The sequence below is a fragment of the Vanellus vanellus genome, assembly GCF_965231255.1.
Source record: "Vanellus vanellus genome assembly, chromosome: 16".
Classification (NCBI taxonomy): domain Eukaryota; kingdom Metazoa; phylum Chordata; class Aves; order Charadriiformes; family Charadriidae; genus Vanellus; species Vanellus vanellus.
The window spans coordinates 3,903,545-3,931,280 of record NC_138921.1 but is presented as its reverse complement, the minus strand read 5'-3'; the positions used below and the strand labels follow the sequence as shown (position 1 = coordinate 3,931,280).

Here is a 27,736-nt window from a genome sequence, read left to right as displayed (position 1 = left end):
ATATACGTATGTAAAAGATAGCTGTACAAATTTGCTGGTAAAGTTTTGAAGATAGTTACGCTACCGAACCACTGAAATTCAGCCGCGAAGTAGGTCAGCCCCAAACCGCCGGAGTGGTTCTTGCTCATACCATCCTATCTGCAAAGATAGTTTTTATTGCGTTTTGGTTTTTCTCGAGTGGCTCAGCTCAAAGACTGCTTTGCCCAAGTTGGGAGAGTAATGAGAAGTTCGAAGGCAGGAAAACGTGGTTTTGTCTTCCCACCTCCGCAGGATAAACCCATGTGAGCCGTGAAGTGCGCTGGAGGCAATCGGTGCCGGCGCCTCGCTGCAGGCAGCACCTCCGGTCTTCTAAGGGTCTATTTAAAAGGGAAAACGAATGTTTAGGAAACGCAAGACCTTTTTTCTTACAAAGTCGTCTTATTTAAGATGTTGTTAATACATACAAAAAAATGTAAAGTCCTATTTTTTACGTGTTTAATTGAATTCTGCTTCCCCTCTAACTAGTGTTCGACACGATGGAAAAATTAATAATCACCCATGTGATCCCTTCCGTTGTCCGTGTTTGAGGAGGAAATCCCGGGATTCCCCCGGTCACCCGGCACCCGGGGCGGCCAGAGCTGGGCACAGCCATCGCGGTGTCATCGGGACCCTGAGGGAGGGATGTCCTGTGCGGGGCGAACCTGGTGGGGCGACGCAGGGGTGTGCATGGCCGGGTCGGCCCATCCCGATGCTGATGGGTGCTGCGTTCCCCCATCCCGCTGGCCTTCCCAGCATCCCAACAGCATCCCAGCATCCCAACATCCCAGCATCCCAGTGTCCCAACATCCCAACATCCCAACATCCCAGCATCCCAGCATCCCAACATCCCAGTATCCCAGCATCCCAACAGTGTCCCAACAGCATCCCAACAGCATCCCAGCATCCCAGCATCCCAGCATCCCAACAGCATTCCAGCATCCCAACAGCATTCCAGCATCCCAGAATCCCAGCATCCCAACATCCCAGCATCCCAACAGCATCCCAGCATCCCAACAGCATCCCAGCATCCCAGCTTCCCAGCCTGGCGATGAAGACTCCCTCCATGCCTTAGACATCATCCCCAGAACATCCTGAGCTGCCGTTTCACATGGAGCCTGGTCATTCCCATTTTAGCTGGAGGGAAGAGCCGGGTTGCGGCCGCTGGTGATGCCAACACCAGGCATGGACCAGGTGATGCCCAAGTCCCCGGCTCATGGCAGCATGGTGCTTGCCCATCATCTCCAAGTCCCCGGCTCATGGCAGCACCGCTCTCGCCCGTCTCCCTCCCTCCTGCCCTCGTCCCCTCTTTGTCCCGGGAGCCTCCCCCAGGGCCCAGCTCCGGGTTAGTTCAAGTCTAGCCTATTTAGATAACCTTCTGGTGGGTCTATAGAGAGCCGAATATCCCTGCTGGAGGATCTCACTACAAATGAGCCAATCCGCCTAATCTCCTTATCGTTGTAGGCCTCAGCCTCGGGGCCTGGTTATCTATATGGATAAAAGAAAAGGGACACTGCACAGCACCTATCCCAGCAGAGACCCCTCCCCTTTAATCCTGCCAGGGTTGTTTCTCCCTTTATCCCCCTATTGCAAATCCCCAGCGAGAAGCTCCCCCCCCCCCTCCATGCCCCGCTCCCCTCCCTTCACGCCTGAGCAGGGAGGCAGAAAGGATGCGAGAGGGCTGAGCAGCGCCGGGATGCTCTTATCACCGACACCTGGAGTGGGAAAGCGGGGCTGGGGGGGGGGCAAATCCCCCCGGCCCCGGCCGGGAGGGAGGCTTAGAGGGGCTGGGGGCTGCTCCCGTGCCCCTCCGGGAGCTCCCTGCCTGATAAGTACCTTAATCATTCAGGGCCAGGAGTCCCGCGGGGCGCGGGCTAAGCCCCGCGCATTCCTGCCGCACACAATTAGGGCTCTTTCTCCCTCCCTCTTTATATTTTTTTTCCCTCGCTTTCATTCCTGCCCTCCACCCTTTCACCTTTGCATTAGCCCCCTCTTCCCTGCTTGGCCCCCAGCACATCCCCTCCATCCCCATCCCCATCCCCATCCCCATCCCCATCCCCATCCCCATCCCCATCCCCATCCCCATCCCCATCCCCATCCCCACCCTCATTTCTTTCCAAGCCCCCTTTCCCCCCTCCCTTCTCAGTTTTCCATCTTTATCCATTTTTCCCCCCCCTCCACCCTTTCCCCGCTCCTTCCCCCATCCCACCTTCTCCCCTGCCCCGTTCTCCAGCCCTCGCTCCGCTTTCCCCCTTTTCCCTCTCCATTCGCTCTTTGTCAGTCTGTTCTCCATCCCTCCGTCTGCCTCTAATTTCTGATTAATATGTTCTTAGCCAAGGAAAAGGGAGAGTGAGAGAGAGAAAGAGAGCGGGAGAGAAAAGAAGGAATCTTCTAAATAAATCATTTAGTCATGTGAGGAGCTAATCTCCAAGTGACGGCCTGTGTTTATCTAGTTTTTAGCAGTGCATGTTAAATAGTGATATGGGACTAATTTTTTTTTTTTTTTTTTTTTTTTTTTTCCGCTGGAGCTGCTGTGAAGGGATTTTTAACTTCATTTCCCAGAAAGAAAAATGGTGAAAGCAGAGATAAGGCCCCCGAGCAGCTCTTCCCCTGAACCGTTAGCCAGTGCAATTAAACACGCCGCCGCAGAAAGGGCAGCCGAGCCCCGGTTGCCAATTACTGACGCCTTCCTCCCCCCCCCCCCCACCCCCCCCACCCCACCAGGCACCGGCGCGCTGCGCTCAGCATCCCTGGGACCCCCCTGGACCGCCTCTCCCCCCCCTCCAGCATCCCTCTCTCGCAGAGGTCCCTCTGCCACCCGCCTGCTGCCTGGCCTTGGTCTTGTCACCTAACACAGCTCCCCCGGGGGCGTCTGCAGGACCTGGTGGCATCTCCGGTGGGGTCGGGGGCCACGGCAGGAGCGGAGTAGCCCACCACGAAAGGCATCGAGTTTGGGTTGGGTAAGAGGTCAGTTTGGTAAAGGAAACCTCTTGTTTTGCAACAAAGCAGGCAAATATTTCCCTTGGAAAATGACCAAACCCAAACATTTTCCGCTTCTCTGGGGGAAAATATTTGGTTTTCCCCTCTAGACTTGGACCCTTTGACAAAGCTGACCTGAATTTTGAGCTCTTTCTGGATCCTCCCCCTCGAGAGACGAGCGTACATAGTATTTTTTAACTTCGGTATCGTTCCCTGAATATTTTTTCACCTTTTCTCATTACTCTACCTCCCGGCTCGCTGAACGGTTACGCCTTCCCAGGATGGTGACACCTTCCTGCAATCACTTGCAAAGCCCTCATCCTCTGGCTCATTTTCCAGAGGGGCAAAATTGTTCCGGTTCGGTCCCATCTCCCTCCTCCCAGCAACCGGTCCCATTCCCACCCTCACCCTGGTGTTTCACAAACCCTTCCCGATTTCCTGCCTCTTTTTGAGGGAAAAGGATGGGGATGCTCAGGTGACTTTTTCTCTCTCCTGCAGATGAGGGAGAGAGATGGCTGTGAACCCCTCAGGGGAGGGACTTGGGGGGGGAGGGGGGATGGATGGGGAGATAAATGGTGGGAAAAGGAGGGTGGAAGCCATTGCTGTAGGTCAACTTCTTGAAGAAGACCTCCTCTCCTTGCAACAGCTTCTCCAGATGTTCTCCAGCCCCTGAAACCCGGCTGCTCCCTGGGCAACTGGGGGGAAATATTAAAAGAAAAATTAAAAAAAATCATCATTTTTAGTGCTCCAGGCAGATCCCATCACAAAGGGTTTTTCCCTGGAGCCCGAGAAAACCCCCAGGAGCCGCCTGGACCTTCTCCCCGGACCACGTCAGAGCCTCCCGGGTTGGGTGGATAATGAGCGGGCAGGAGAGGCAGCTAATTTCCGCCGAGAGCTCGGAGGGGGAGCCCGCGAGCGATCGCAATTAAGCCCTGAGCATTAAAAACACGGTAATAAGGGGCTACGTTGAGGGGAGGCAGAGCGGTAATTTAAATGATAGCCAGCTCAAATATGGAACGTCTAAATGTTCTCTCAGCGAGATTTATATGTGCGCGGGCCTACCTCGCTCATTTATTTCGTTAACTAGCTCCTTATTGGTATATCTGCCCGCTCTGGCCGTGGGAAGCCGGGGGGATGACGAGGGATGCCGGTGCGGGGTGCGCGGCGGGCTGGGAGCTCCCTTTTGGGGTGGGAAGCATCCCACCACCATCTCCCATTTGGGGTGCGGGTGGTCCTGCTGAGCCCTGAAAACTCGGTGCACCTCCCAGCAAGGGCTGGGAAACGCTCCGCATCCTCTTCCCATGAAGGGAAATTGAGGAAGGGGGATGCTGAGCAATTTGACACCACCCCCCCTCCGCCCCCCTCCACCCCATGATGGGTCTGCAGGTCCTTGGTGCAACCGGAGCCCGAAATATTTGAGCGGTGATTTGGGTCTGGGAGGGTCCCAGGCTGTGGGCAACTGCCCTTAGAGGTGGCCTCGGTGGTGACATGGCCCTTTGTCTGCAGCTTCTCACCCTTGGGGGGGGGGGGGGGGCTGGAAACAATTTAAAAAAAAAAAAAAAGAAGAAAAAAGATTAATTTTTCCAAGAGTTGGGAAAATGGGAAAGGTTTGCGAAGCACCAGGGTGAGAGTGGGAGTGGGAGCAGTCGCTGGAAGGTGGGAGATGGGACCAAACTGGAATAATTTTCCTTCTCCGGGAAAATGAGCCAAAGGACGCGGGGTTTGCAAGCGCCCGCAGCACGACGGTGCGATCCTGTTCAGCGAGCCGGGAGGTGAAGTAATGAGGAAAGGTGAAAATCCTCAGGATAGCAAACCCTCCTCATCCTCCTGCGGCAGGGATTGGGGGGGGCTAGCGGGAAGGACAGGTTCCCCCCCCCCACCCCCCCAAATGGGAATATTTTGCAGCGAAAGAAAAGTACCGGTGCCAAAATCCTCCCTCCTCTCGCTGGTTCACCCACCCTTTGGGAGGATGGCGGTGTGGGGACCCCTACCCTCCTGCCCCACCCCCCCCCCCCCCCTCCCCTCCGCCCCTCGGCTGCTCCCCCTCCGGAGCATCCCTCGGGCGGGCGGTTGGGAACAGCTGTTGGAGAGCTGAGATCTAATGGCTGCCTGGAGAGCAGTTAGTGGATAATTAATATTTGCAGCACAGAGCTGTGATTGCTCTACATCTTCTTCCTGACAGCGGCGCGGGGAGAGAGCCCAAACCCCGGGGCTCGGTGGCCCAGCAAAGAAAGAAGGGAGCTCAACTGGTCCCATCATCCAAAATACTTGGGGATCCTTAGCCGTGGGTGGGAGAGGGATCAGGAAAAGCCCCTGGATGCGGAAAAAGCCACGGCTGCATTGGCGAGGCCACCAGGGCTCGGTCCCTCCATCCCAAGCAACCCTCAGCCCTCCTGTGGGAAACCCCTCCGGTGAACTTTGTGGGTGCGAAAATGCTCCTCCTCTCCCCTCGCTTATTTTTTTTGTCTTTGCAGAAAGGGTAAAAAAATGTAAGTAGAAAAGTGCCCTGGAGCAACCTTGCAAAAAAAAAAAAAAAAAAAAAAAAAATTGGCTGGTTCTCTTCCCTGAGGGTAGGCAGGACAGGGATGCTCTGAGCACCCAAAAACCTCTGGGTGGGGGGTGAATAGGAGAAATGGGGATCCCTCCACCTCCGCCTCCTGTAGCGATGCCCCGGCGGAGGTTGGCTGAGCAGCTCTAGAGAAGATGAAAAAAGCCCTTAAGAGCGGCTCCTGCTTTTTATGAAGCGCTGGGCAAGGCCGGTCCCTGGGGAGGGGGCAGGACCCCTTGAATTTTGGGGAGAGCACCCCACGCCCAGCCCAGCCCCATCGCCCAGCCCAGCCCTGGGGGGAAGCAGAGAGCGTTGGTGCCGGGGGCTTTGCTGGGCAGGGATGGGGAGACTGAGGTCAACGAAAATCAGCGTGGTCCCTACCCTGGGGATGAGCAGAAGATGCACGAAGCCATCAGGGAAGATGCTCCGAAGCAACGGGGCGCATTTGGGAAGGAATACCATCCTCACACACACACACACACCCCCCCACTTTGGGCAGACCCAGCCGAGCTTTGACCTTGGGCTGAGCTCACGGCTGAGCCCGGAGCGCTCCGGCTCGCCAAGCGGCTGACAAATCCCTTCCCAGGTTCCCGGGAGCGGGGAAGCACCAGCCCGTGGTCCAGCCGGCCCCATCCCAGCCCCCATCCAACCCCCCACCCCACCTCCTCCCCGTGAGGGAGTGGCATCCTGACCGCAGAGCCCTCAAACCTGAAAAAAATAAAGAAGAAAGGCAAAAGATGAAATAAAAGCCTCCGTGTGGTGGGCAGGGACTCTCTTATCCTTCTTTATTAGCGTTGTTTTCCTAGGTTTGGGGTGGGTTTGGGTTTTTTTTTGGGTTTTTTTTGTTTGTTTTTTTTTTGGCGAGGAGCAAATCCAGCCGTCTCTGGCTGCGAGTGGGTTTGCTGCAGCTCGCGGCGCGCGGTTAATTCCCTCAACTGTTTAATTTAACAGCCTCTGAGCGTGCAGACGGAACGCTGTCGCTTGGCTCTTCCGAGAGCGGCCTCGGGACGCGGCCAATAAAGGAAAAGCGCAAATACTGTACTTGGGAGAGGCTCAAAAGCCCGCTCCATTCCCGCTCCCTCGGCCGGCAGCGGCTCCCGGGACTGCAAAACCCCACCGGGGGCGGCGAAGGGTGTGGGGAGAGAGCCCACCACCCTTGGGGGGTGCTTGGTGAGGAGGATAAAGGCAGATATCCCCATCCCCATCCCGTGCCTGCATCCCTACGGGAATCAGAGAATCGCAGAATATCTCAAGTTGGACGGGACCCACAAAGACCGCGTTGGCGCTGAGCATCACCGTCAGCGGCTTTGCACGGGTGTCTCCGTGCCTCGGTTTCCCCGTTGGCATGGCACCATGGTATCGCTTCTCGGCCACGCTGCGAGACGGAGCAAACTATTAATATTCGGCTGCTGCAGGGATGAACGCGAAGGAAAAGCCCATCGCTGCCGTCTCAGCCCAAAATATGGGTCACCTTTGCCATAGGGACAGTGTTGGGATGGCCCAAGGAGAGGGCCCAGTGGTAATTAACAGTGGCTAATTGAAGGCTTATGGGCTCTCGGTGGAGGGAAGCAAACCTGCCGAGGGTGCGATGTGCTGAGGAAGAGGAGTAGAAGAGCCCAGAAAGAGGAGCTTTGCTCTGCCACCGCCTGCCCACATTGGCCTTGGCCATGTCCCTTCATCCAGCCCAGACCCCTCGGGACTGGGGGCTAAAGGCACCGCTCCACGTATCGCTGCCGCTTTGGGGTTAATATCATAAATTATCATCCCCCAAAACCCACTTTGTGACTGCCTCTTTGACCCCCCCCCCCTTGTCAAGATGACAACATTAAACCATTGGCATTTAACACACACACACCCCCCACCCCGTATCACCACTTGGAGAAAAAGGGACCGTTCTCAAAATGATTATTTCCCAGCAAAAATCCCCAAAGTCCAGAAAATTTCTGCCAACATTGATTTAATAAAAAAAAAAAAAAAAAAAAAGAAAGAAAAAAAAAAAAGACCAGGAATTTGATTGCTAAGAAAAACTCTTGGGTTTAGTGTAAGCACCAAAATGCACCAAAATGCCATTCCCGGAGCCCACAGCCCAGGCTGTCCCCAAGGACAGGTGGGGCTGTCCCCAAGGACACATGGCGGTGACCTCAGAGGATGCTCCACGACTGATTTCTTGGCTGGGGAGGGGACATTGCCGGGGGGGAAGGGGGGGCAAGCAGAGGGATGCTGCTGTCCCCGTGCCCCCTCTGCTCGCCGGCTTTCGGGACTGGGGAGTGCAGACCTGTCACGAGTTGGGCAGGTCTCAGCATCGCCCGGGAGCTGCTGCGCCGTTCGGTAGGAGGATGGATTAAACCAAGAGGAGGATGAACCTGGAGGGGTTGGAGGAGAGAGCACGGCAACCCCACCCCCCACCCCTTTTATGAGGATATGGGGGTTGTGTCGCCTTGTTGGCAGCAGGTGACACAGGGGACAAAGAGCCTCATGGGGTTCCAACGCCTGGAAAGATGCAGGAGGATGCGGGAAACCTTTCGAAATCCGCTCCCAGCACTGGGAGAGGGGAAGGGGAGAGAAAACCCTCACGCAGGGGCTTTGGGGTGGGGGCAGCACCTTGAGTTGCTCTAACACCCTCCTGACGTGCCGGCCACCGGGATGCAGGAGGACAACGGGATGCTTGAGGACACCATCCGACCCGGTCTCACCTCCGGACCCATCTCCAGCTTTTCCCAACGTCTGGAAAGATGCAGGAGGATGTGGGAAGCCGTTCAAAACCTGCTCCGGCCCCTGGGAGAGGGGAAAGGGAGGGAAAACCCTCACGCAGGGGGGGGTCCGGGGTGGGGGCAGCACCTTGCATTACGCTAACACCCTCCTGATGCCACCGGGATGCAGCAGGACAACACGATGCTTCAGGACATCGTGATGCTTCAGGACATCATCCGACCGGGTCTCACCTCCGGACCCATTCCCATCCCTTCCTTTCGGCTCTCCCGGGTGGCAGGATGGGTGCAGGGGGCTCCGGGTACCCCCCACCCAGCACCCAGCCCCGCACCCCAGGGACCTCCCCCCCCGCCCCCGGCCCGACCCTGTGCCTTCCCACGGCCCCCGCTGGGATGGAACAAGTGGAAAATCAGGCTGCCTAGTGCCATCGCTCCCTGGATTAAAAAATCCTATAAATAGCAGGGCGGCTGCGAGCGGCACCACGCCACCCCACCGCCCGCGAAGGGGCCGTTTCGGCTCCGGCTTGATCCCCCCGCCTCTGGTATTATCCTTGCAATTTCTGCCGCAAACCCCGGAGTGCCTGGGCTTGCACACGCGGGAGTTCACACCTAGAGAACAGAGCCTTATCTCGGCGCTGTGTGCAGGACAAGGCTGTTTTACTCCTCCCTCCATAACCCTCTTAGACTTAATCCCGTCTTTAATGCCGCTTGGAAGGGGGCTTTGAACGGCTGCGCAGCCTAACTGGCTCTGACCTCTCCGGCTGCTCTCTCATGCCCATTTGGAGAACTCCGACTTTCAAAGAGATAACAGAAGCCCGGTAAATCCTCGCTGGGAAGCTAAAGCGATTGTCACACTTAGGGGAAGTTTACTCGGAAAGCAAACTTCGAGCAGCTTCCCGGCCCCGGCAGAGGGGGGGGGGTGGGGGGGTGAGGGGTGGTCCCTGCGGCGGGAGGGCGCGGGCGGACGCGCCGAGCGGCTTTCGGCGATGACGGTCCGTGTTTTAGTTTTGTTAATAACCATTTGGGATGAAGCGGTTAAGGGATGCTCTCCTTCATCCCAGTTGGGGGGATGCTGGGTGGGATGCAGGACGGGTGCTCCTGGCTCTCCGAACCCGCCTGTGATGCTCTCCCCTTCCGCCCCCCCCGAAATGCAGCACCTCGCAACTTCCCCCACACCCCATCCCCAAAATAAAGCGGCTGCGGGCTCTGAAACACCCCTGCCATTATCCACCCGGCTAATTACGCCCCATCCTTGGCTGTTCTCCCCCGTACCGCCATGCGGGAGCAGCCGGCCCGGCGCCCATCCTGGGGCGACCCCCCCCCCCCCCCCCTCCCCGTGCAGCCCCGCGGGGTCCCCGGCAGCCCCGGGAATCGACACCTTTCTGTTCCGCTTTAAATTAATCAAACCCAGAGTCCCTATATTAATACTGTGGTGGGAATTAAAATCATGCAACGCATTAAAGATGTAATTTAAAATTAATAACTCATAATTATTTATCATGGCGTATCAGCGGGGCTATGAATTTTCTCTTCTCACCCGGCGTTCATTTCCTTCCCTTCCCTCCTTCTCGCGCCTCTAATAGCTCCCGGACCATTATGAATATCTGCGAGTGATTTTTTGGAGACGCTGAGCTTAAGATATACCATGCTTAATTTTTTATTTATTTTATTCCCCCCACCCCCTCCTCCCCCCCGCCTCGGCGTTTTTCGGGGTGGATGGGAGGAGAAAGGCTTCGCTGGGCTGAAGAGAAGGTGGAGGCTGAGCCTGTGGGTGCTGTTAAATGCCTAAATGAGGGTGTCGGTTTTGCCACGTGCCGATGGCTTCGGAGGAATTGGCTGGTCCCCCTCTTCACACCCAGCCGTGCTCGGCCATGGAGGCTGCGGAAACCTGGGAAAGGCCTTGGGAATGGCGAGGGGTTTCCATCTCCATCCTGCTCTGGATAAGTGTGGGACCACTGGGAGCTTCCCGCTGCCCTTCTCCACCAGCGCTTCAGGGGGGGGACCATCACCGTGAAGTGCAAGATGGACGCATCCCCGATGGCCATCCCCCACCACGCTTTTGTTCCCCCGGCAGCTGAGGGGGGCAACTCGGTCATTTTATAGGGAAAACCCAGAGAAAACAGCGGTGAAATCGAGGGGGGAGGAAGAGATTGAAGCCCAGCATCCCTCCAGACACCACGCGGGTCCTGCACTCCCCCGCCTCCGTCAGCGAGCTGTGCCGACAGGGGAATCAAATCCCAAATAGCGGCTGGTGAAAGCTCACAGGAGGGAAAAAAAAAAAAAAAAAAAAAAAAGAAAAAGAGGCAAGAGCAGCTCTGTCTCTTTAAAAATAAATAAATAGATAAAGACTAAAAAAATGCAATAAGTATATGCAAATGTGTTGAGCCGAACATCGCTGTCTGTGAAACAGATGAGGGAGAAAGTGCTTGAAGCTAGAGAGGAATGAGGCAGCCAGCGCTGACCTCGGGGTTAATAATTTTTACTTCTCCATCTCATTCCCTCCATAAAAAAAAAAAAAAAAAAAAAATACAAGGGGGGAGGGAGGGGAGAGGCGGCGCGGGAGGGGAGGGATGGGGATGGGGATGGGGATGGGGAGCCTCGCCGGCAAAGGGGAGCTGGTGGTACCCAGAGCCGGTCCCACACATGGCATCACCCATGGGTGGGAGCTGGAGGGTCTTGGGAGGGGGGGAAAGGGCTGATGCGGTGTGGGGCTGAGCCCCGGTGCTGAGCGAGCGGTTTGCAGGAGGCGCCTGATGAGGAGGCGTGAAAAGCAACGGAGATGAAGGCAGAGCACCCGGGCTCCGGCTCTCCTCCGAGTGGGAGTGAAACATCCCATTAAATACTCCAAATATTGTGACTTTAGCAAAGCCGCGGCGTCCCGCGTGGGGGTCGTTCAGCCCTGCGGAGACGGCGGCAGACGGTGGGCGACAGCGGAGGGGAAACGCCGCGGCGTCACCCAACGCAACGCTTTGACGAGGCGGCGAAACCTCAAATCAATGGTTCTTGATGGAAAACCCAGCCGGCGCCAAATTTCCACCAGCTTCGGCATCCTGCAGCCCACGGCTCCTGCCGGACCCTCACGTGCTGAACCCAAAAGCGGCCTCAGAAGTGGAGGCACCAAAGAGGATAAAGCCTCGATGCATTTACGTGTGTAAATATTTCTTAGCTTCCCCCCGGTAATCCCAAAATAGCAGGTTTTGGTGTTTTCCAGCTGAAGCCTGCGACACCCGGAACGACGAGGCCGTAGCGCAGCGCCCGAAATGGTGCTGCCGCGTTTGCTGCCCTGCGACCGGCTGAGCGCCTTAACCAAACCAACGTTTCTGCTTTCTTCCCAACCTAGGCTGCTTTTTAGCTACAACCCCCCTAAAATGTCTCCTTGGGTGCGGGTGGATTCCCCATATTATTATTATCTAAGCTCGGCAAGCGTGCAGGGGTGTCCGGTAACCGTCACGTCTCCAGGTGTTTGGAAACACTCATTTTTCTGGATTTTCCCCTATTATACACTACCCTACTTCCCATATATTGAATTCAAGGAAAGTCCCTTTCATACCCCAAATAACCCCAAAACCTCACCTGCCACCGCAGGTGAGGGTGGGAGACCCAGCACCGGAACAAACCCCGCTGCCCTCCGCCTCCAGTCCACCCCCCCGAAAACATCTCCACCCTTTGCATGGGGGCTGAGCCCTGCCGGGTGCCCGGGGGGGTGGGGGGGTGGTGTTTCTCGCTGGCTTTTGCGAGTCCTCCCAAAGCTCGGGGATGCCAAAACCCAGACTTTCCCCTTCTCTGCAGTTCTCCCCACACCCTGCATTCCCATTAATCCCCTTGGGATGGGATAACAGGAGAGGGGGGGGGGGGGGGGGTGTCCATGGCGTGCCAGTGGCCGGGGCAGCCTTCGCCCATCTCCCTCGGCGTGAGAACTGGCACTGCCCGGGGAGGATTGCCATTCTCGGGGGCTGTTGAGGAGCTGTGGAGAGCAAATGCATCTCTGCTCACCTCTTCCTCTGGCCGACCTCGTGGGCAAACCCTGGGAGCTGCCCTACGCCAAGGGGGCATCTTGGGGGAAGGATGGATCCCAAACCCTCCTGCGCCGGGCTGTCTGCGTGGCTCAAAATCAGCAGCAGGGCCACAGCCTTGGCGGGAAAGATGATGCTTGGGTCTCATCTGGCTGTCTCTTGCCTCTGCAGCCCCCTCGCCAGCCTTGTCACCCCCAGCCCTCCTCACCCGCCTGCCGAGGGCAGCATCCTCGCTGCCACCAGCCTGGCCTGCAAGCCTGCATCCCCCCTGCATCCCTCCCCATGCAAGCCTGCATCCCTCCCTGCATCCCTCCCCATGCAAGCCTGCATCCCTCCCTGCATCCCTCCCCTTGCAAACCAGCATCCTTCCCCGCATCCCTCCTTGTGTAAGCCTGCATCCCTCCCTGCATCCCTCCCCTTGCAAACCAGCATCCTTCCCCGCATCCCTGCCTGCATCCCTTCCATGCAAGCCTGCATCCCACCCTGCCTCCCACCCTGTACCCCTCCGTTCGCAAACCAGCATCCCTCCCTGCATCCTTCCTCACGCAAGCCTGAGCATCCCCTCCCCAGGCACCCCACCCCCACCCCACCAATTCCCGTCCTCCCAAATCTCAACCTGATCCGGACCACCACCATCACAGCCCGCTCCCCCCCACCCCACCGTCCCCATCCCCGTCCCGCTCAGCTGAGCCCGTGACCCTGCGACCATCACCGAAGCATCGCGCCAGCGACGCTCGGGGCTGCACCGAGGAAGCGCCTCCTCCACCCCCGCGCTCGGGCGCTAAATGGAAGCGGCAGATCGATCCCGAGTGTGCCAAACTGACACGGAGGCTCATTAGGGGTTAGTTTTCATCCTCCTGCTCCCTGGCAGCCTTCACATTATCCCATAAAATTTATTTACTATTTCATGAATACATAAGCAGCAGGCAAACGCCGGCTTTTTATATATTTACACTGTATATATTTCACGGGAGAGTTATGTATGTCTCTGAGGCAGAGTGGAGGGAGCGAGAGGGGAGCAGGAGCAGAAGGAGAAAGCAGCTGTGAGGGAAGGAGGAAAGCAAGCCGTGGGGGAGGATGGGGATGGAGCACGCTCAGCCGCCGCCGGCGCGGGGCGGGAGGGGTGGCGCGAGGCGGGGAGCAGCTCGGAGCATCCTTCGCCCCGGACCGTGTCCCCATCTGGAAGCCCCTCCTGCAGCTGGGGAGCCCCAAGGGGATGGGGATGGCCGCAGGAGTTGGGGTGTCAAGTCCAGGCTTGAGGCCAGGGGTACGGGCACCGTGGGGGTTTGGGGAGCGTGAGCCGAGGACTGTGTCATGGCCATGGCACCTTTGGGGACCCCCCCAAAACCCCACTTAGCCCAGCGATGGGGTGGCAATTGTACTTGCGCCCGCTGTGCGACAGGGCTGGAGCGGCACCCGGCAGCGACTCCCAACCCGACCCCGAGACGACGGCGAAGGGTTTACGGTGAGGATCCACCACGCAAAAGCCCGGCGGCTGCCTGAGGACCTGGCGGGCACTGTCCCCACTGGGGACAGGCACAGCTTCTGCCCCCCGGGCCGAGCTGCGGCGAGGCAGCGCTGGATGGATGGGCTGGAGTTCACCTCAACAGCTGGCTCCTGCCTACTTGCTCCCTCCTACACACGCTCCGTATTCAGGAATCATTTAATTTCGAGCGTATGAAAGTCCGGTGGCCGTGAAGTCGATCACGGTTTGCATTTTGGGGCAAGGGGGAGAAGGGAGAAACAGCGAACAGGGGACTTAATTCCTAAAGCTTGGGTTTGGCAACGCTATATATGTCTTTAAAATCCAGCTGTGATGTTCCTCTTAACCCCTCAAATTGCGACAGGGATTGATTGCAGTCTCATTTGTTGTCCCCTCCTTTGCTCCACGTTCAGCCAGGCCAGAGGAGGACGATCCGTCCCACCCCCCCGCGTGGTTTCGGGACGGGTTGGCTCCATCGCGCTCAGCTGTCGGGATGCTTTTGGGTTGCGAGCACTTCACCAAAAAAAAATCCAGAGAAGGGGAAATAACCTCTTTTTTTTTTTTTTTCTTTTTTTTTTTTTTTTTTTCGCCTGAACTCCGACAATTTAACTTAAGAAGAACAAACTTGGAGGAGCCCGGCTGCATTAATGGCTATTCCTGAGCCAGCGGTGATGGGTGGGTATGGATTTATAGGGTGGAGGGAAAGCTCAGGGCCACAGCAGTGCGTGTGTCGGCACCCGTCACGTCCCAGGGATGGTTTCAAGCTGCAAAACCCGTCCTGTGTCCACCGAAGCACACACGGTCACTCCTACGGCCCAGCCAGGAGCCGTGTTTCGGGGCCGCTCTGCCCTCCTGGGACCAGCATGGATCTTTGCCCGGTTTCCATCACACACAGGACCAGAAGACCACAGCCTCCTGCAGAAGGCAGGAGAGTGACTCGGCCGCCTCCATCCCAGCAGGACGGGATATGGGGTTGCCTGGAGAGGTGGTGGAGTCTCCCACTCTGGAGACATTCCAAATCCGCCTGGACGCCGTCCTGTGCAACTGCTGTAGGTGACCCTGCTCTGGAAGGGGGGGTTGGACTAGATGATCTCCAGAGGTCCCTTCCAACCCTGACCATTCTGCGATTCTGTAGGGGATTTAGACCCGAAGCCAGGAAAGCACTGGGAGCACAACGCAATAGGTGGGATCCACGCAAACCCCTTCCCGGCGGCACAAAATTCAGCTTGGTTCCTCCTCCATGAGCAGGAGGATGGTCTTCCATCTGCAGGAGTGGTGGCCACCCGTCCCCAGCTTCAGCGATGGCTTCGCTTATCCTACAGTTTTATTTGGTGAAGACATCAAGTCTTCAAAGGTGCGGGACATTTTAAGTCTTTTCTGCGTTCACCGAATTCAGTAGACGTTTGGTCAATAGGTTTAGGAAAAGAGAGAGGGAATGGGAGAGGCCCCTTCCCTTGGGAACCCAGCTAGAGGAGAGCAAAGATCCTCATTTCCAGAGTGAACGTGAAGGGGGAAAAAAAAAAAAAAAAAAAAGCCAAGAAAAAAGCCTGATGGTGTTCATTTTAACTGTTCAGCCACTTGTAGCCTGATGCCATTAGAGAAAATAAATAGACAAGAGCCACTCGAATGGTACGTGCAAAGAGGAGACGGGAACAGAGACAAAACGAGCGCTGGAAGACGGAGGGAGGCACGACGGCTTTGAAGAAAAACGAAGAGCCGGAGCGATGCCGCTGCCGCCGCAGCTGCCTGCCAGCCCCCAGCCCCCCGCTCCCGCCGGGCCCTGCGGAGCTGGCAGCGGCCGCCGTAAAGCTGCCTTTAAAAGGTTGGGTGTACCGAAATCCTCCCCCCCCCCCCCACCGCCACGCTGCCTCTGCCCAGCCTCCCTCCGGCTCTGCCCCGCGTGGACGTGTCACCCTCGTGTCACCTTCTGGCTGCTGTGGCAGGGAGGGAGGGAGGCAGAGCTCCGGGCTGCATCCTGCTGGTACCAAAGCATCCCTGAGCCTTTTGGCTGCTGTGGTGGGGAGGGATGGAGGGAGGGATGGAGGGAGGGAGGGAGGGATGGAGGGCTCAGGACCACATCCTGCTGCTACCAAAGCATCCCTGAGCCTTTTGGCTGCTGTGGCAGGGACGGATGGAGGGAGGGATGGAGAGATGGAGGGAGGGCTCAAGGCCGCATCCTGCTGCTACCAAAGCATCCTTGAGACTTTTGGCTGCTGTGGCAGGGAGGGATGGAGGGGAGGGAGGGAGAGAGAGATGGAGGGAGAGAGGGAGGGAAGGATGGAGGGAGGGAGGGCTCGGGGCTGCATCCTGCTGCTACCAAAACATCCCTGAGCCTTTTGGCTGCTGTGGTGGGGAGGGATGGAGGGAGGGATGGAGGGCTCAGGACCACATCCTGCTGCTACCAAAGCATCCCTGAGCCTTTTGGCTGCTGTGGTGGGGAGGGATGGAGGGAGGGATGGAGGGCTCAGGACCACATCCTGCTGCTACCAAAGCATCCCTGAGCCTTTTGGCTGCTGTGGTGGGGAGGGATGGAGGGAGGGATGGATGGAGGGAGGGAGGGCTCAGGGCCGCATCCAGCTGCTACCAAAGCATCCTTGAGACTTTTGGCTGCAGTGGCAGGGAGGGATGGAGGGGAGGGAGGGAGAGATGGAGGGAGAGAGGGAGAGATGGAGGGAGAGAGGGAGGGAAGGATGGAGGGAGGGAGGGCTCGGGGCTGCATCCTGCTGCTACCAAAGCATCCCTGAGCCTTTTGGCTGCTGTGGCAGGATGGGAGGGATGGAGAGATGGAGCGAGGGATGTATGGAGGGAGAGCTCGGGGCCGCATCCCGCTGCTACCAAAGCAGCCCTGAGCTCTTCCCACTTGGTGCCCTTCCTGACCGGGTGATGGATGATGGGGGGGGTGGGGGTGTTGTCTGACACAGCCGGCACCATCTCTGCAAACACCGCTCGATACCTCCTAGAGCGCGGCCATTTATACACCATGATAGATGCGGCTATCAAGGGGGAGCGGCCGTGGCTCCCCCCACCCCCTCCCTTCACTGGGAAAGGGTGTAAATTTGGCAAAACGGCTTCACTAACCTCTGGCTGTTTATTACACCCTCCTGGAGGGCTCTGCAGCGGCGGCGGCAGCCCTGTACATGGGGAGAACTGGGTGGGAGATGCTCAGGGGTCTTCCTCACCTGGAGGAGTGCTGGGAAGTGTAGAGCAGCGACAAAGCGTGGCTATCGCAACACGTCTTGTCACGGGTGGGGGTTTTTTTGGAAGTCTACTGTTCCCCAGGCACAAGCGAGCAGGCAGAACCCCCCTTGTGCCACCCCTCCAGGTCCCCATCACCTACGGCAGAGGGGCAGCAGGATCAGTGCCTGGCGGATAGCTGGGCTCCAACCTATCCGTTCTGCAGATCCCACTGAAGAAATCAGCGTTTGGTCCCACCTCCTCATGCCACTACGGGGCATGGGGCCGCAACCCCCTCCCAGCCCCCCAAAACCCCTCAGTCTCACACACAGCACTCTCGTCAGGACCCGACAGCTCTGCTGCAGAGGCAGCAGCAACACGGAGCCATCTCCTGGTTTCCCATGGAGAAATGAAGGTGTTTCTTCTCTTGAGCTGCAAGAAAATTGCAGAAATGTTTTGGTTTTTCATTTCTTGGTTGTTTTTTTTTTTGTTTTGTTTTGGTTTTTTTTCTCCAAGACACCCAACTTTCTTCCTCCTCTCCATCCCGTATCACCTTCCAGCCCAGCGCGTTGCATCCCTGGGTCAATTGCCATGCTATTGCATGACGCTCTTCAAGCACCGACTAGCCCAAACCTGAGCTCCCACGCTAAATATTCACGAGTGGAGGAGATGGGGCAAAAGGCACACAGCTGGGCCACCAAACAGCCCAGCCAGAGCTTCGGCTGTGGGAGAAAAGGAGATGTTCAGGGGACAAAAAAAGGGGGGAAAAGGAGAGGAATTGCAGGGAGGACACAGTGCCGGAGAGTCAGAGCACGGAGATTGAGGCGAGGGTGGGGAAAGCTCCGTCTGATCCAGGAGGCACCGACCAGCCGAGGCTGCGGCCGGCAAGGGGTGATGGAAGAGGACTGGTCCCATCTGCTCCCCGTGTCACACCGTCCCTCCTCCCGGGGCTCTCTGGCAGGCGTGTGCTCCTGACAGGCTGCAGAGCTATTGATGCCATTTGCCTCTGCCCTGGAGGCTTTTTGGTGATGGAAGATGCCTCCATTAATACAAGGGAAAGGAGCAAATGTCTGGAGATAAAAATAAATAAATAAATAAATAAATAAAAAACAAACAAAAAAGTAAAAAAAATCAGGAGGGTTCAGGAGATTGATTCGACAGCCACCGTCACTTTGCTGCTGGGGGTGCGGAAAGGGTTAACCACAGGTTCGTTTTTGGGAACTGGGCATGGAGGGAAGCAAGACACTGGAAGCATAAGAGCTTCAGGGAAACCAGTCCTGGTCGAGCAGCTGATGAGAGGAGCGATGCCGCGAAGCCCCTCCGCTTGGTTCCCGTCCATCCCGGTGCATCCCGGTGTCCGGCATCGCCTCCCTCCCCGCCATCAGTCATTTCTGCGCCGCCACTGGCCGGAGCCACGGCTGCCAGAAGCTGAACAAAGAGGGAAGATGGCTGTTCCTCCTCCCAGAGAGGTCACGGGCGAGAAGGAGCAAAGCCCTGGGCAGGAGGTCACGGGCTTCAGCGCTTCGCCAGCCCGAGCGGAGACGGTGTGGGGAGATGCAGATGCCACCGGCTCCAGCGTCGGCATCGGCTCCTGGCTCGCCGCGCTTTGATCAAAGCCCTCCTGGAAGCAGAGCTGGGACCTCTCATCTCCTGCACGGGTGGTTTGAGTGCTGGGGGACGGCAGAGCCGCCTCCCGCCGGCGCCGCCATGCACGACTGCGGCAGGAGCGTGTGTTACGACCGAGCAAACCCTCTCCTGAAACGTTCCCAACGGCTTCCGACGCCGCGTCCTCTGCGGACACCGGTTCCCCGCGGCAAACCAAGGTGGGGATTGCCCCTTCGCCAACCCTCCAGGTCTTCTTCTCGGCATTCGTGCTGGATTTGGACCTGCTGCATCTAAGTGGCCGGTAGTCCCCAAAATACGGACTTCACAAGAGCCACCACGCCAGGGAAGCCGCACCATCTCAATGCGGTTACACCAGCGTAAACAGCGTCATCCCACAGCCGTCAGCGAGATGTTGCCACAGATGACGTTTTCCTAAGGATGGACCGTCCCACCCAGCAGCTCCCCTTCCCAAAATCGAGAGGTTTGCCTTAAAAACCAAGCCACCGACCTCTCCAGTTCCCTGCATGGCTCTTTTTTTGGGTTTTGGGTTTTTTATCCCCCCCCTTGGGAAAGCCTTCTCCCCAGCCAGCACCAGCCTCAGCAGACACTTTGAGCATCTGCTGAGCTGCAAACTCAGTTTTTCCCCTCCGTGCCCACGTTACAGGTGAGGAAAGAGGAGAACGGCTGCACCACGGGGCAGAGGGAGGTGATAAGCGCTGCCTGTCCTCATCCCCAGCCCCAAGTGGCCTTCCCCACGGAGGGATCCACCAGACCTGGGTGGGCATTTTAAATATCAAACTGAAGATCTAAAAGGAAATAATTAAAAAAAAAAAGAAAAATATTCCCGGGGGTGCTGAAGTGGCTCCTGTGACACTCCTGCTAGAACATGAATATTTGCCAAAAATCGTTTGTATTCAGACACGGCAATATATTTAGTTTTATGTCCATTCTGTGTCTGTCTTCGCTACCTTGGTCACTCCAGCTCAGGAACCTGCTCCTCAGTGCTCTGCCAGGGACCAGCACCCGAGGAGGTCACAGGGAAGCACGGGGACCCCCTGCTGCAGGGACAGGGTGAGCCCTGATAGCGAGGTCCTGCAAGAGAACAGCAGCACCACCACCACCACCACCCGGTTTGCATTTTTGTCAAGTGGATCCATGGGAGAAGGCGTTTAATTCACTCCTGACCCAGTCCCATCGAAAAGTAACCGTCCCTGTAAGGCACGTCCTCAGGGAGAGCTGGTGGCTTGCAAGGCCACCATCAGGGACCAGGAAGGACACCTTCCCCAGAGGGTTTCTTCATGAGTTCCTGTAGGTAGATTGCTGCATTTTGGGCAATAGCTCACTCAGGGAAAACACAACTGAGAGCTTTATCCAGTCTTGAGCTACCAAAGGCACTTTTGACACGTTTGCCGTGCCATCCCTTGGGGACACAGCTTGAAGTCCTCCTCCCCATCAGTACACGGACCTGCTCTGCTCCAGGATGCCCTACAGCAAGGGGGGGAGCTGCAAACTCTGGAGGAGGGTCCTGAGCTCCACCAGCACATGGGAGAGCTGGTGAAGAGACCCACTTTCTTCTGCTGAGGGGTCTCGTGTCCTGGGAGGAGAATGAGAAGAGTGTCTCCAGGGAGCCCCAGGCCCACAGACCTGCACGAGCTCCCACCCATCACACCTTCACCATCAGGCAGGCTGAGGGATGGGGGAATGTGGTTTTTGATGTGCCACCGTGGCCCGAGATGAGGCCTCCAAGGGAAACGGGGGGGGGGGGGGGGGGGGGGAGGGGGGAATTTAGGCTAGAAACCTTGCCTTTCACTTGTTTTCGGGAAGGAAACCAAATGCTGCAGGAGGAGCTGTCTAAAGCAGCCTGGAGATGCTCCACCAGGGTGCGGAATGGCATGAGAGCGTGCGCATGTCAGTCACGCTCCTGTCTCCCCCCACCGCTCCCACCCAGCGGGTTTCATAGCCCTCTGCGCAGGACGGAGAGCAGGAGATGTGCGTGAAAGCCGGGAGACACCACGGCTTGTGTCTCTTGGCTGGGGGCATCGCCCTGCTCCACTCCAGCGAGCTACCCCGTGGTTCGGTTATCCGCGGCGGGAGGAATTCCAGGAGATGGAGGGCGGAGAAGAGCATCCCCATGTCACACAGCATCCCTGGCCCGTGATGGCCACCGCAGCATCTCTGCCTGTCCCTCCACCACAGGGCAGGGGCTTGTCCTCCCCCCGCCTCCCCCCAGCCTGGCTCTAGGGGAAGGGGCAGAAAGCACAATGCCCCCGGTGTTAATTGGGGAGGGGGCAAAGCAGCCTGCACCGGCACCCACAAAAGGAGCAGGAAAATTACCGTAACGAGGAGCTCCTGCCACGTGATTGAAACACCACAATTAAGCGAGTCCCGTTCGCTTTATTCACTGCCCAGCCGAGGGGGTTGATTTGGAGGGAGGGGAGATGGGGGGGGTTATTCCCCTGGGAGGGTTAATGCCCCCGCACAGAGGAGGGAGCAGCTCTCCCCGCAGCGCATCGGCACGAGTGGGGCAGACCAGCCCGGGACACGGTGGCAGAGGACTTTCAGGGTATAGCGCATTTAGGACGGCCGCGCCATCGTGCCCAGCTGAGCGCTGACAGCTCAGGACACGGGTGAGAGGCAGCAGGGTAAGCACATCGGTGACAACGGGGACTTCTTCCAAAAGCCGGGTGGGGGGTGGGGGGTTGGCCTGGGGACCGCAGCTGGAGGAGAGGAGCATGGAGAGGGGCTTCGCAACGGGAGCCTGCAGCGGTGTGGGATGTCTCTGCACCTTTGCCAAGCTACAAGGCTGCTGGGAAGGGCCGTGTCATCTCCTCTCCTGCGTCCCTCGCGCCAGGTCCTGCTCCTGGTGCGGGAGCACCCACCTCGCTTAACCGCGTGGCCAACCATGGCAGGAGACCGGGGATGCGCGGGGCGTTTCCGAGCCTACAGAGCACCAGGACAGTCCCCAAGAGGAGAGTGGCAGAGCCTGAGCATCCTTCCTCCCGCTGCCACCGTGGACCAAACCCTTGGCCTGAGCACTCAGCCCAGAGGCGGGTCACCCTGCCTGTCCCCACGCTCCTGCTCTGGATGGAGGCGCTGACTGCAAAGAGACACTCGGGACCCCTATTTGGCAGCTGCTCCTTATTAAAACACCCGCCCTGCGCATCCCCCGGCCCCCACCATCCTCCTGGGGCTGGACATCGGCAAAGCCCGTTCCGCGGCGGCCCCCGCGCATCCCCTACCTGGGCCACGCAAGAAGAAGAGAGCTGGGCGCCCGCTGCCAGTCACAGCCGCCCCGTCGCTCAAGCCAATCAATGCAGCGCTAATTTAAAAAGCGACACATTTATCCAACCTCCCTCCTCCAACCGACAGCTTCGGCATGCTCAGACCAGCCTGCCATAGCCGGCCGAGCCCCAGCGAGGGAAGGCCATCCCGCGCGCCACAACATCGACTTTCTTCTGCTGGCCACCTCCACCCGTGGGGTTTGAGACCTGCCGCCAACAAGCCTGCTCCACTCACGGGTTCGCGCTTTCGGCGTGTGCCAATTAAAGGGGGTCCCCGCTGCCAGCGCCGCAGCTGGGGCCCGGGGCTGCCCCCCCCACACTCCCCCCAGCATCGCCCGCCTACCTGCATCCCAGCATCGCCCCCTTGCAAAGCCGGACCAGCTTCTCTCCCAGAGCCGGGGAGGGGAGGGGGGCACAAATCCCAGAGGATGGGCTGGAGGAAGAAAATCCAGCCCCAAAAAACCCTCAGTGCCAGCGTTCTGCTCCCCTGCCACAGCTCTGCTGGCATCCACCCCACCAAGGCTTCCTCCCAGAAGATGCTCCAACGCAGAGCAAAGCACCTATTAATTAAAACGATGCTCCCACCCAGCGAGGAACATCTCCGCTCTGCCCCTTGGGTGCTCGGGGACGCTGCCCAGGGAGTTCCTCGCTCCCAAACCCCATTTCACTGGCGGAGGCAGAGCTCTGAAGGGGGGGGGAGGACTCCAGCTGACTGGGTTTCTCGTGGTCCTGGTCCAACATCCCCCCCCCCAGGCTCCGCTGGCTCCGTAGCTGTACGCCAGCACAGGACCAGCAAATTTCCCACCGGCGAAGCTCCCAGCTTGCTCACGTAGCGCGGGGAACATCCCAAGCACCGCACTGCTGCGCTGCTCCTTTCGGGAACACCTCAACACCCCTCTGACTGTAACCTTTCCCAAATAAGCCAGAGAACCCAACAGCTCAGCTCAAGGCCACAGACTTTGCTGGAGACACTTCAGCCATAGATGGGTGATTTTATAGTTGCGGTGAAGCCCACCAAAACCACCCAGAGGCGTCGAGGAGCAGCTTCCAGCCGCCGAGCCGAGCCCCGCGCATCCTTCGCCCCGGCTAACGCCGCCGAGAAACCTGCAGACCCGAGCCCCGGTTCACTCTGCGATGTTCCTCCTCCCACCCAGTTCACCATGCAGACGTTCGGAGAGTCCACCCGAGGTGAACAGACCATCAGAAGACGGGAAAGCCCACACCAGAACTCAGAGCTTGCCCGCAAGACCCAGCGCTGCCCTCGGTCGCATCCTTCACCCGAATCGATGGGGCGGCTGCGGGTCGATTTACGGGGTGAGCGCAACGAAGAAACGAAACCCGGAGCGGGAATATTCCTTGCCGAGCCACACGCTTAAAGCAGTCAGGAAAGGTTTAGTTGAATACATTCAAATAATTAATACGTAGGAGAACATTGCGATTCCCCTCTTTGCTGGCCCACAAACAGAAAGAAGCTAAATTCATTAGCTTAATATTTGTTGAGACTTATTAGTTTAGCTCTAATTTCACGATCAGATGGCATTTTCGGGAAGTTGCAAAGCGAGCTCTAAAAGAGTCGTTGAACCTAAACCGTGGCAATAAAGAGCAAACACTTTAAGCACTTTCCCAGAAGAAAGTCCGTGCCCAGTTGCTGGTTCACTTTTAACACCGTTCTCCCACCGACCGGAGAATCGGCCGCTTTTCTTCCTTACCCCATCTCAAGCCAGGGCTCAGCTTCTTCATATTAAAGGAAATAAAGAGCTCCTCCAGCTGACGGGGCGGTGGGATGCTCGGTGGAGGGAGTCACCACTGGATCCCTCCCTGAGGTGAGCTGGTGAAGCGCCTCGGCCAGGCTCGCGGTGATGGAGCTCCCACGCTCAGCTGATGGAGCATTCCCCAGCCTCTGTCTACACTTGACCTTTCATTCAAGAAGTCCTCACCCAACGCAACCGAGCCACCTCCTGGGGGTAGATAACGAGAACAAGGCAGGGCAGGAGCCCTCTCAGCCTTCCTGAGGCAGCGTTGCCTCCTGATTCTGATGGCGGCCATCCCTGCACACCACTCGTGAGACCTCAGAAGGTGGTCCAGATGCTTTGAAGTCATCTTCTAACTGAACTGGATGAGCAAGACTGGGCTGATCTGAGCGGTGTCCTCGGCGGCTGAGAACCAGAGCGAACCACAACCCCTCAGCACCAGCAAAGGCCTTGCACCTGAGTTGAGACTCTCCTGCATTTCATTGCCACCACCTGGAGACCTCGTTCAATAAACCCAGTAACTGCAGTTTCGGCATGACAGGAACATAAACCACGGTTGCCGACCCCAGCCTCAATCTTGGCTGCTCCATGCGTGAAATCTTCCAAGCTCCCGGAGCCAGGCGAAATATTTCATCACGAGGAAGACTTTGTACTGCAAAGAGGACTTCGCTCCATGCAGCGAGGAGCTGCAAAGAGCAAGAAATGCCCAGCGTAGAGATGTCCAGCACGATTCCTGCCCTGAATGGCTCTTCTAAACAGGGCTGGATGCTGGAGAGCCTACCTGGGCCGTGGTCTGCAGGTGGTGGGGAGAACCTGGAAGTTCTCCTGAAGGCAGCTTGGGCCCATGTCTCCTGGGGAGGGCACTCCACTTGGAGGTAACAACGTGCTTCATTCCCTGCTCCTTAAGCAAACTTTTAGGGAGGCAGAATTGATTCTGAAGTGTTATTATCTTAATTACAGCGCACGTTTGCCACCGTGGAAGCCGGGTTCTCAGCTGGTGGAAGCCATGGGAAGATCTCGGTGCTTTGACACCAGCTGGGCAAACCTCTCCCCCCCCCCCCTCCCCCCCCAAAACCCCAGGTGATGCTGCCGAGATGCCAACTACCTTCCCAGGGCTCGGATGCAGCCTCTTCCTCCCCCCATGCCGTGTTTGCTTTGGCCTCGAGCTCCCGCTTTGCCCGGCTGGAAAGGTCAGCAACCCCCGGCGGAGGGGAGGACAGGGGCAATCGTGTCCCCACCCCCCCCCCCCGGGTGACCCCTCGCCCCGGTCCCCGTACCGCCCGCGGCCGCCGCGCGCCCAGGCAGCTGCCGGGTGGCTGACCCCCGCGGGTCCCCGCGCTGACAAAAGGCCTATCTTCTCTCCGCCTAAATGATTTAAATTCTAATCAAACATCATTTATAGCACATCTCGGAGCCGTCTCCCGGGAGCTGGTCCCACGTGAGCCGTTGCCAGGGCAACCGGGGGGTCTCATTTCAGAAATGTCAGATTGCATTATTGTCTTCACACTTCTCTGATAACCCGGTGTCTCTCCCTCTCCTGCCACCCCCCCACCCCCCCTTCCTCCTCCTCCATCCCTCCACACCAGCCTTGTCCCCCCCCCCCCCCCCCCCCGCCTCCAGAGGACATCACCGGCTCCGTTTCGTTCCTCACCCCGCCAGCATCACTCTCCCACCGCCGCCGCTCCTTTGGGCTCCGCCGCCTGAGCCGGTGCCGTGTTATTTTGGACGGAGAGGAAGAAGAGGGCTCGGTTTGCGCTTGAGTGGGGTGGAGGGGGAGATGCTCCCATCGTGTATGTGTCCCCCCCGTCCCCCCCCCCCAACACTGCATCCCCTACCTTGACATGGTGGTACCCGGCGCGCCAGGGTGCCGTGGGGCTGTACGGGTGTGATGGGTTTGGGAAACCCACGGCAATTTATTGTCGTTTAGGCAATTATCCTCTCACCTGATGACCCCTCCCCACCCGGGAAGAGGAATCGGGGGGAAAACCAAGGAAACACAAGGGCTGACATATAAATAGATTTAATAGGATAGGACTAAATAATTAACATTAATGATACTAAAGGACCAGTATTGATCCCGATACCAGTATAGAATGTACAAGGACTATCCTCAGCCCATTCTATCCGCAGAAGCCGTGCCCTCCCAGCAGTGACAGCCAACGTGGGACACCGAGCGCTGCAGCTTCGGGAGGAAGGGAAGGGCTCGGGGCTGTGGCACCGGGGCGAGGAGTTCTCAGGGTTGCAGCCATCAAGGCAGAGAGAGAACTTTGTAGCAAACTTTCTACTTTATATCGAATGTGACGTTGATGGTATGAAATAACCCCGTTGGCCAGAGCGGGTCAAGTGCCCGGGTCACGCTCCTCCTCATCCCCACACCTGGCGAACTCGAAAAACACCGAGACCTTGAAACCCGCACACCGTAGCTGGCTAGAAAGTAGGTATTTTCACAAATTCAGACACTAGAATCTTCTAAAAGTGCGATTTTCCCAAGTATTAGAAGAGAAATCAGTCCTGTGTCACTCAAACCAGGACAACAGAGTTTCCAAGAAGAAAATAAGAAGGGGACAATGGTGGACACAGAGTTCAGAGCAAGTTCCTGTGCCTGCCCAGGGGAGAGCCGCTCTCCTGAGGTCTTTACAAAGGACCTTCCCTCCTGAGGGCATCTCCCAGCGCATCTAAAGTGGGTTGTTCTGCTCACCTTGATGGTGGCAGTTCAAAGCCACCACCCTGTGCCGCAAGAACTGCCCGTGGGTCCGTTGGAGGAAAACAAGCAGCACACAGAGGAAGAGCACCTTTGCGTGGAGAAGCTTCTGGCCTCAGACACCTTCCAACTCCCCCCATCATTTAGGCTGACTTATGAGTGGTGCTCCTGAGCCAGCTCCAGATCCATAGCTACGTGGTCAAGTTCTCCCAACCAGCTCAGCTTCCAGCAAATCTATGGAACTCTCTCGCTTCACCACTGCCATGTAAAATGACATACAAGACCCACTTGGTAATGACTTACAAACTACCCAACCAAGGCAGACCCACCGTGCCCCTTGCACAGCATCAAGGGGGAGAAGGTTGAAGCAGCTACACAGCATCAAATCATCAACTTCCACTAAGGTGGCAGCCCCATTGAGCCAAGCGCCTGTCCAACACAGCCAGGCAAAATAACCACCAGCAGGAAAGGAGAGCAGCCACCAGAAAAAGAGCACAGGTACCTCAGACAGCAGAAGCTAGATCATAGCCACCGCCTACACACAAAGCCCTCAGCCCCATGGGCATAAAGACCCCCTCTGTCCCCAACTCAGCACCTTCTCCTCGTTGTCGTGGTCCCACTGCTTGCTCTTGTTGCTGCTGTCACGGCCAGGCCCTACTGCTTCTCCTCAGAGCACCATGAACCCCGGGAGGAGCATCTCTCCTTGAGAGGAACCTATATAAGCTTCAGGTGCTGCTCGTTCCCACATCTTCTGAAGGCATTGCCAACTCATTGCAGCCAGCAGTGTTTTCCCTCTTCCATGCTGTGTCTACCAGTGAGGTCCACCTCCACCCCCGCAGAGGTCCTTGCCTCTAGCTCCCAAGGGCCAGGCTGGTGCACCAACACCATGGTCGGTTGATGAACCTTCAGTGAGGTCTTGCACAGCTCTGAGCTGAGCCGGGTCCAGCACCGACGCAGTTGTCACACACCAGCAAGGATTGCCCACTGAGATGCTGGGAATCCGATCTTGGGGGAAAAGAGTCCCGTTTCCACAACCCTGGGAAGGGTTTGGCCAGGAGCCAGTGATGGTCCCATCACCCCAGGGCAAAACTGGGGGGCGGTTTATGATAACTTTGGCACATCTGAGGGGTGCTGGGTGGGGGCGATAAGCTGCGCCCAGTGGTTGGGTTTCAGGAGCCAATGTGACAGCAAGCACCGTGCCTGCTCATCTCTCACACCACCCCAACAGTCCCAATTCCCCTGTTTTTAACCCCGTTTCCCTGCATCCTGCCGCAAGGTGATGGGGGGTGGCCTCAAAGAGCTGGGACGGTGGTCACGCCATCCCCGCGGCCCCTGGGTACCAGTGTAAGCCCACGTGCGCCGTCCTGCATCCATCCTCCATCCGTCCGTCCATCCATCCATCCATCTGCCGGGCGCCTCGGCTGCCTGATAAACCCCTAATGAACCTCCCAACGCTGCCTCTTCCCAAAGAATAAACC

At 57.6% G+C, this 27,736-nt stretch overlaps 1 protein-coding gene across 1 annotated transcript in view; it reads right to left on the bottom strand.

Moving 5' to 3' along the window:
• Positions 1–336: 336 nt before the first annotated feature.
• The window catches only part of RBM19 (RNA binding motif protein 19), a 105,688-nt gene continuing 78,288 nt past the window's right edge, over positions 337–27,736 (bottom strand). The window contains exon 25 of the mRNA XM_082491607.1: positions 337–356. The gene's annotated coding sequence lies outside the window, so the exon portion shown is untranslated. The remainder of the gene's footprint in view (positions 357–27,736) is intronic.